Source organism: Mirounga angustirostris, unplaced genomic scaffold, assembly GCF_029215605.1.
Source record: "Mirounga angustirostris isolate CCGP_5_RB_7025 unplaced genomic scaffold, mMirAng1.0.hap1 SCAF_16, whole genome shotgun sequence".
Classification (NCBI taxonomy): Eukaryota; Metazoa; Chordata; class Mammalia; order Carnivora; family Phocidae; genus Mirounga; species Mirounga angustirostris.
Window position 1 is genome coordinate 35191950 of NW_026991724.1, and position 10006 is coordinate 35201955.

Consider the following 10006-nt stretch of genomic DNA (forward strand, 5'->3'; position numbering starts at 1 on the left):
TTTTAAAAATCTGCCCATAGAAGTTTTATTTTTTAAGTTGAGACATAATTGACATATAATACTGTGTAAGTTTAAGGTATGCAATGTGTTGATTTGCTACATTTATATATTGCAATATGACTGCTACCTGTGTTAACTAGCACTTCTGTCACATCACATTATCATCATTTCTTTCTTGTAGTGAGAACATTTAAGTCTACTCTTAGCAGCTTTAAAGAACACAATATACTGTGGTTAACTATAATCACAATGCTGTGCAGTAGATCTCCAGAATTTACTCATCTTCTAACCCTTTGACCAACATCTCCCCAATTCATCACCTCCATTCTTTGTTTCTATGCTCCCATGTAAGTGAAATCATACAGTATTTGTTTTTCTCTGCCTGACTTACCTCACTCAGCATAATGCCCTCAAGATCCATCTATGTTGTCCCAAATGGCAGAATTTCCTTCTTTCCTTTTTTTACGGATTTTATTTATTTATTTTTGTGAGAGAGAAAGAGAGAGAGAGCACAGGAGCAGGAGGGAGGGGCAGAGGGAGAAACAGGCTCCCCGCTAAGCAGAGAGCCCAATGCAGGACTGGATCCCAGGACCCTGGAATCGTGACCTGAGCCAAAGGCAGACACTTAACCGACTGAACCAGCCAGGTGCTCAAATTTCCTTCTTTCTCATGGTTGAATAATATTCCTCTGTGTGTGTGTGTCTGTGAGACATTTTCTTTACCTGCTTATCCATTGATGGACACTTAGGTTGTTTCCATATCTTGTCAAATGTGAATAATGCTACAATAAACATGGGAGTTCAGTTATCTCTTTGAGATAATGATTTCATTTCCTTTGGGTACATACTCAGAAGCTGGATCATATGGCAGTTCTATTTTAAATTTTTTGAGGAACCTCCATACTGTCTGCCTTAATGGCTATAGCAGTTTACATTCCCACCAACAGTGCACAAACTTTCCTTTCTCTCCACATCTTCACCAACACTTATCTCCTGTCGTTTTGGTGATAAGTATCTTAACAGGTAACAGGTGACATCTCATTGTGGTTTTGACTGACATTTTTCCTGATGATTAGTGATGTTCAACATCTTTTCATGTATCTGTATCTTCTTTGGAAATATGTCTATTCACTTTCTCTGCTCATTTTTAAATTGGTTTGGGCTTTTTATTGTTGTTGTTACATTGTACACATTCTTTATATATTTTGATATTAGCCTCTTATCCAATATATGGTTTCCAAGTATTTACTACCATTCCATAGATTGCCTTTTCATATTGTTGATTGTTTCTTTTGCTGTGTAAAACCTTTTTAGTATGATGTAGTCCCAGTTATTTATTTCTGTTTCTTTTTTCTTGTGCTTTTGGTATCATATCTAAAAAATTGTTGCCAAGACCTGATGTTTTCTTCTAGCAGTTTTATGGTTTCAGATCTTATATTTAAATCTTTAGTCCATTTTGTGTTAACTTTTGTGAGTGGTATAAGATTGGGGTCCAATTTCATTCTTCTGCATGTGGTCATCCAGTTTTCCCAACACCATTTATTGAAGAGACTATCCTTTCCCCATTGAATATTCTTTGCTCTTTGTCAAATATTTTGACCAAATATGGAAGGGTCAACTTCTGGGCTCTCTATTCTGTTCCATTAGTCTATGTGTCTATTTTTAATGCTAGCACCATACTATTTTAATTATTATAGCTTTGAAGTATAGTTTGAAATTAGGAAGTGTGATACTCATGGCTTTGTTCTTCTTTCTCAGGATTGCTTTGGCTATTCAGAGTCTTTCATGGTTCCATACAAATTGTAGAATTTTTTTCTATTTCTGTGAAAAATGTCATTGGAATTTTGATAGGGATTACAATGAATCTATAGATGGCTTTGGGCAGTATAAACATTTAAACTATATTAATTCTTCTGACCCATGCACACAGGCTATTTTTCCATTTGTTTGTGTCTTCTTCAAGTTCTTCCATCAGTCTTGTGGTTTTCATTATATAGGTCTTTTGCTTCCTTGGTTAAATTTATTCCTAAGTATTTTATTGTTTTTGTAAACTAATGGTTGCACAAAAGCCCATCTGTATAAGTGTGTTATAATTTACTAACCATTCACCACTTAAGGGCATTGGAGTTAGTTTAAGTTTTTCCCCCTTGGAGGGAAAAGTAACACTTTAAAGGACATCTTTGTCAACATTCTGGGTAATTTCCTTAAGTTAAATTCCCAGAAGAAGAATTAATGTATTGAAGCGTATAAACATTGCTAAGGCTCTTGATATATTCTGCCTGTTGTTCTCAGAAAGATTGGGTCACTTCAACCAGCAGTACATGAAAGCGGCTTACCAGGATTGGGAAGTTTTACTTTTTAACAATTCTCTAATTTTTTTTTAAGTTTCTTGTAAAGGAAATCGATAAAACAGGTCTTCAGTTTATCTAAGATATAGCTTCACTGTAGAAAGAAGGGTGTGTATGTGTGTGTGTGTGTGTGTGTGTGTGTGAGAGGGAGAGAGAGAGAGACAGACAGAGATAGAGAGACAGACACAAGAGAAATAGCTCTCTTCTCCCAGCCAAAATAATGGCAGCGGGCAAACCCTGACTGAATCAGCTCCCAGGAAGGGCATATAGAACAAAATTAACTTTCTTCTTGGTAGAAAGCTTTGTGTTTCAACTACATATTACTTCAGTTGTCATGTTACTTCTCTTAATCTAAGACCACCCTCTAAGCCCCAAATGTCATTGGTAATAGCATCTGAACAAAGTCCACTTGCCCAAACCTGCAGGAGAGTGGAAGAAACAGGAACTCCAGTCCGGTATGGCAGAACTAACCTTTACCCCAAATAACACAGAATGCTCATGTTATTTTACAGCAAGACATTTTAAATCCCTTGAGAAGTGCTTTTATCAAGTGGTTGAATTCAAAACATCATTTTATATTATATAAACAAAAAAACCCAGCTTTTTGCCCCCAAGAAACACACTCACAGTTGGTTTTGTTGTTGTTGTTGTCGTTGTTTGCACCTTGCTTTTTTCAGGTAATAATATATGTTAGCTATTACTCCATAGCAGTACAAAGAGGGAGTTCTCATTGCTTTATTTAGAAACAGATTTTTATATTGAGGTAAAACACACAACATAAAATTAACCATCTTAACCATTTTAAGTGTATAGTACAGTAATGTTAACTATATACACATGGTTGTACAACAGATCTCTAGAACTTATTTATCCTGCAAAACTGAACCTCTGTATCCACTCAACAACTCCCCCTGCCCCAGCCCCTAGCAACCACCATTCTATTTCCTTATAGGTTTTCTTTGAAACATTTGGATCATATGAAAATCAAACATACATAAGATGTAGTCACATAAAACAGTTCATAATTCCAGAAGCTAGTATAAAACACTGAACATAGACCCACTTTGCAAAGATGAAAATAATTTGTGAGTTTACTGTTGAGAATACTGTTCACAATAATACTTCCAGTTTTTCACTATGCATATTTTTAAGTTATTGGGATAATAACATTTAGACAATTTTTTATCTTCTTTTTTACTTAATTTTTAATGTAAGCATTTTACCTGCCATTCATCACTCATCATAACACTATTTTTAATAGCTGCACTAAACATTATAATTTGCTACTTGTCTTTAGTTATCTGGAGAGTTCCTATGAGGCAGGTACCAAGATCATCTCCATTTTACAGATAAGACTGTTGCACAGAGTTTGGTATCCCACATCAGCGATGAAAGAAAAAAAAATCTAGTGATTCTTGACTGCTAACTGTGATTTCCATAGAAACTGAGAGTCCAAATAATAACTGTTTTAAAACCTCAGTTACCTTGTTTTAGTTGAGCTGGTGTTCATTTCCATGGAAACAGAAGTGATAGCAGCAAAGGAGTGAGAATTGGCTTTGGTGAGCATCCGAGACAATTGCTGCCTGAGAGCAGGACTGTTGCTTCCTAAATTACACCTGCCCAGCCTGCGGCATAAGCCACACAGCTGGAGTCTGTAGATTATTGACTTTGGAAAGTAAAAAAAAAAGAGTTCTGCCATATTTGACACCCAACTCCCCAGCTGAGCCTTGCAAGTCAGTCTAAATAATTTAGACAAAATTAAATTTTTTTTAAGATTTTATTTATTTATTTGACAGAGAGAGAGCAAGAGCGAGTGCACAAGCAGGGGGAGCAGAAGGCCAAGGGAGAGGGAGAAGCAGGCTCCCTGCTGAGACCGACAAAGGGCTCAATCCCAGGACCCCAGGATCATGACCTGAACCATAGGCAGATGCGTAACTGACTGAGCCACAAAATTAGATTTGTTTTTAACCCGAAGTTTGCAGAGAGACTATGTAGTTATCATCAACATTTTTGAGATAATTGATGATATTCTACTTCATTCATAGAAAAAAGCTTATTTTACCAAAATGTGATTATGATTAAGTGACCTGTGTTCTGTGCATAGCAACAGAGGGTAAGAATTTTATAACTATGGTTTCACACCTTAAGAAATTATCACCTCTAACTTCAGGCACACATATTTTAATGTTTTACTATGAAAAATTTAAAACGTCCACTAAACTAAACAGAATAAAGCATGGAAAGGCAAATTTTATCCTACAGGCCAAATCTGGTCTGCCACCTGTTTTTGTAAAGTTTTACTGGAACACAGCCTTGTTTATTCATTTACACATTGTCTATGATTGCTTCCATGCTACAATGGCACAGCTGGGTAGTTGCAACCAGGACTATATGGCCTGAAAGCCTGAAATATTTACTATCTGGTCCTTTGAAAAAAAAACGTACAGGCCCCTGATCTAATGAACCCCATATATCCATCACTCGGCTTCAGCAATTATCAACACATGAGAGGCATACGCAAACAGGTGAGCTTTATTGTTTTAAGTCTCCCTGTGTGCCACTTAAAAAGCATTCAGTGATTTATATAACATAAATATCAAGAGTCAAAAATAATTGCAACTCCAAACACAATAACTAAATCAAGCAAATGTTTGGATAGCAACGTGGTCTTGTTGTCATTCCTCTTGCTCTTCTTGACTGGTGTCCCTCTGGACTTGGCACCGAGGAAAAGAGGGCGGGGTGGACAGAACACAGGGCTGAGAAGATGTAAAGGTGCTTCAGAAAGGTATGTGGCAGCTTAGAAGGGAAGGAAGAACTGAAAGCTGACAAGGAAATCTCCAGAGTCTTCTCCCCATCACTGCAAGCCCTAGAAGCCTGCCTGCCCAGCACACACTGCCAGCACTGATTTCAAGATTTCTTTATACCGAAACTTAGTGTAGGCATGAGACTGTGGGGTATGTGGATAGAACACATAGCCAGCGGAGGAGGGCTCTGCTCTGCTGCTAGTGTGTTGTGTAAGGTTGGGCATGTCATTCATCAGTTCTGGACAAATCAGTCTATGGGAGACTTGCTTTGCCAGAAATAAAAGGGCATCATCCCTGCTTTCAAAATTTAGAGGATCTGATGGGAAGGATATGCATAAATGTGCTTTTTAAAGCACTGTAGTTTGCCTACATGGTAGATATGAGGGATAACTTGTTGAGACCATCTAAAAGATACTCAAGAATTTGGAATGAAATAAACTAACAACGACAAGACAAAGGGAAAAAAAAAACCTTCCTTTGTTTTCCCCACTCAGAACCTACCTTTAAGGCATGTAGGCAATTTATCTAAACCCATATTTTATAGATGAGAAATATGAGGCACTGAGAAATAAATGTCATTTCTCAAGGCCACTTGAAGGCATGATCTTGTTCACAGCACAGACGGTGGGAGCTTGCCAGTCAGACCTAGATTTCTGACTCTAACACATGCCATCTCTGTCTCCTGGAACAAATTTCTTAACCCCTTTTTTACCACTTTTCTCTCCTTTGAAAAATGTGGATAATAGCTAACAGGTACTTAACAAATATTTTTTTCCCATAATGTGTATCCTAAGGGCAAAAAGCTCAACATGATTTTTGTTGATGTGTTTGGGGCTTTTTCTAGGAGAGGTGTGTAGGGGTGCTGTGAAAGCAGAGTCCAGTCCTAACTCTGCGTGACAAGTAAACATAAACCACCACTTTGAATGGCAGAGAAATATTCAGCCTTTTAGAGAATGTTCTCTGTTCTGTTCTTTTTTTTTTTTATGTTATGTTAATCACCATACATTACATCATTAGTTCTTGATGTAGTGTTCCATGATTCATTGTTGGCGTATAACACCCAGTGCTCCATGCAGAACGTGCCCTCTTTAATACCTATCATCAGGCTAACCCATCCCCCACCCCTCCCCTCTAGAACCCTCAGTTTGTTTCTCAGAGTCCGTCGTCTATCATGGTTAGTCTCCCCCTCCGATTTTCCCGCCTTCATTCTTCCCCTCCTGCTATCTTCTTTTTTTTTTTTTAACATATAATGCATTATTTGTTTCAGAGGTACAGATCTGTGATTCAACAGTCTTGCACAATTCACAGTGCTCACCATAGCACATACCCTCCCCAATGTCTATCACCCAGCCACCCCATCCCTCCCATCCCCCATCACTCCAACAACACTCAGTTTGTTTCCTGAGATTAAGAATTCCTCATCAGTGAGGTCATATGATACATGTCTTTATCTGATTGACTTATTTTGCTCAGCATAACACCCTCCAGTTCCATCCACGTCATTGCAAATGGCAAGATCTCATTCCTTTTGATAGCTGCATAATATTCCATTGTATATATATGCCACAGCTTATTTATCCATTCATCTGTCAATGGACATCTTGGCTCTTTCCACAGTTTGGCTATTGTGGACATTGCTGCTATAAACATCAGGGTGCACGTACCCCTTCAGATCACATTTGTATCTTTGGGGTAAATACCCAGTAGTGCAAATGCTGGATCATAGGGTACCTCTATTTTCAACTTTTTGAGGAACCTCCATACTGTTTTCCAGAGTGGCTGCACCTGCTTGCATTCCCACCAATAGTGTAGGAGGGTTCCCCTTTCTCCACATCCCCGCCAACATCTGTCGTTTCCTGACTTGTTAATTTGAGCCATTCTGACTGGTGTGAGGTGGTATCTCATTAAGGTTTTGATTTGGATTTCCCCGATGCTAAGCGATGTTGAGCACTTTTTCTTGTGTCTTTCGGGCATTTGGATGTCTTCTTTGGAAAAATCTGTTCACGTCTTCTGCCCATTTTTTGATTGGATCATTTGTTCTTTGGGTGGTGAGTTTGATAAGTTCTTTATAGATTTCGGATACTAGCCCTTTATCTGATATGTCATTTGCCAATATCTTCTCCCAGTCTGTTGGTTGTATTTTGGTTTTGTTGACTGTTTCCTTTGCTGTGGAAAAGGTTTTTATCTTGATGAAGTCCTGATAGTTCATTTTTGCCCTTGCTTCCCTTGCCTTTGGCAATGTTTCTAGGAAGAAGTTGCTGCGGCTGAGGTCAAAGAGGTTGCTGCCTGTGTTGTCCTTTAGGATTTTGATGGACTCCTGTCTCACATTGAGGCCTTTCAACAATTTGGAGTCGATTTTTGTGTGTGGTGTAAAGAAATGGTCCAGTTTCATTCTTCTGCATGTGGCTGTCCCATTTTCCCAACACCATTTGTTGAAGAGACTGTCTTTTTTCCATTGGACATTTTTTCCTGCTTTGTCAAAGATGAGTTGACCATAGAGTTGAGGGTCCATTTCTGGGCTCTCTATTCTGTTCCATTGATCTATGTGTCTGTTTTTGTGCCAGTACCATACTGTCTTGATGATGACAGCTTTGTAATAGAGCTGGAAGTCCGGAATTGTGATGCTGCCAGCTTTGCTTTTCTTTCTCAACATTCCTCTGGCTGTTCGGGATCTTTTCTGGTTCCATACAAATTTTAGGATTATTTGTTCCATTTCTTTGAAAAAAGTGGATGGCATTTTGATGGGGATTGCTTTGAATGTGTAGATTGCTCTAGGTAGCATTGACATCTTCACAATATTTGTTCTTCCAATCCATGAGCATGGAACGTTTTTCCATTTCTTTGTGTCTTCCTCAATTTCTTTCATGAGTATTTTATAGTTTTCTGAGTACTTTGCCTCTTAAGAAAAAGAAAGGTCTCAAATACACAACCTAACCCTACACCTAAAGGAGCTGGAGAAAGAACAGCAAATAAAGCCTAAACCCAGCAGGAGAAGAGAAATCATAAAGATCAGAGCAGAAATCAATGAAATAGAAACCAAAAGAACAGTAGAAGAGATCAATGAAGCTAGGAGCTGGTTCTTTGAAAGAATTGACAAGATTGATAAACCCCTGGCCAGACTTATCAAAAAGAAAAGAGAAATGACCCAAATCAACAAAATCATGAATGAAAGAGGAGAGATCACAACCAACACCAAAGAAATACAATTATAAGAACATATTATGAGCAACTCTATGCCAGCAAAATAGATAATCTGGAAGAAATGGATGCATTCCTAGAGATGTATCAACTACCAAAACTGAACCAGGAAGAAATGGAAAACCTGAACAGACCTATAACCACTAAGGAAATTGAAGCAGTCATCAAAAATCTCCCAACAAACAAAAGCCCAGGGCCAGATGGCTTCCCAGGGGAATTCTACCAAACATTTCAAGAAGAATTAATACCTATCCTTCTGAAACTGTTCCAAAAAATGCAAATGGAAGGAAAAATTCCAAACTAGTTTTATGAGGCCACCATTACCTTGCTCCCCAAACCAGACAAGGACCCTATCAAAATGGAGAATTACAGACCAATATCCCTGATGAACATGGATGCAAAAATTCTCACCAAAATACTAGCCAATAGGATCCAACAGTACATTAAAAGGATTATTCACCACGACCAAGTGGGATTTATCCCTGGGCTGCAAGGTTGGTTCAACATCTGCAAATCAATCAGTGTGATATACATTAATAAAAGAAAGAACAAGAACCATATGATCCTCTCAATAGATGCAGAAAAAGCTTCTGACAAAGTACAGCATCCTTACTTGATCAAAACTCTTCAGAGTGTAGGGATAGAGGAAACATACCTCAATATCCTAAAAGCCATCTATGAAAAACCTACAGCAAATATCATTCTCAATGGGGAAAAACTGAGAGCTTTCCACCTAAGGTCAGGAACACAGCAGGGATGTCCACTATCACCACTGCTGTTCAACATAGTATTGGAAGTCCTAGCCACAGCAATCATACAACAAAAAGAAATCAAAGGCATCTGAATTGGCAAAGAAGAAGTCAAAGTCTCACTCTTTGCAGATGATATGATACTTTATGTGGAAAACCCAAAAGACTCCACCCCAAAACTGCTAGAACTCATACAGGAATTCAGTCAAGTGGCAGGATAGAAAATCAATGCACAGAAATCAGGGACATTCCTATACACCAACAAGACAGAAGAAAGAGAAATTAAGGGGTCAATCTCACTTACAATTGCACCCAAAACCGTAAGATACCTAGGAATAAATCTAACCAAAGAGGCAAAGAATCTGTTCTGTTCTTTTCAAAACAGCAGCTCTAAATGATTAGACTACTTAACCTGAGCTACCAGGCTTGACTTTAGGAAACTTAATCTTCACCCAGAACTTGAGCCTGATGACTTTGGGTTGGCTGAGTAAGGTGACTTCTCCATCCAAAAGTTACCAAGACATTAGGAATTCAAGGATATTCATGCTCACAGTCTATAGAGAACTACACCTCCCCAGCCATGGTACCCTCCTTTTGGGAAGCAGATATTCTACAGGTTTTACTACAAAGACTCTCAATGCAAACAGAGGCTAAGGTAGACACCCACAGCTGCTATGGCACAAAACTAGCAGGACTGCAGCCTGGCACATAAATAGCCAAGCACACACACCATCAAAATCTTTCTCATCAGTCTTTTGAGTCACATCTCTGCATTCTGTTTGCAATGATGAGATTTTCTCCTCTTCAGCCTATTATCCTAGCATTCATCTGTCCTGTCAACACATCATAAATTGTTTATAATGCATCGCACCAGAACAGCACTGAAGTAATGAGAATAAATAGATCCT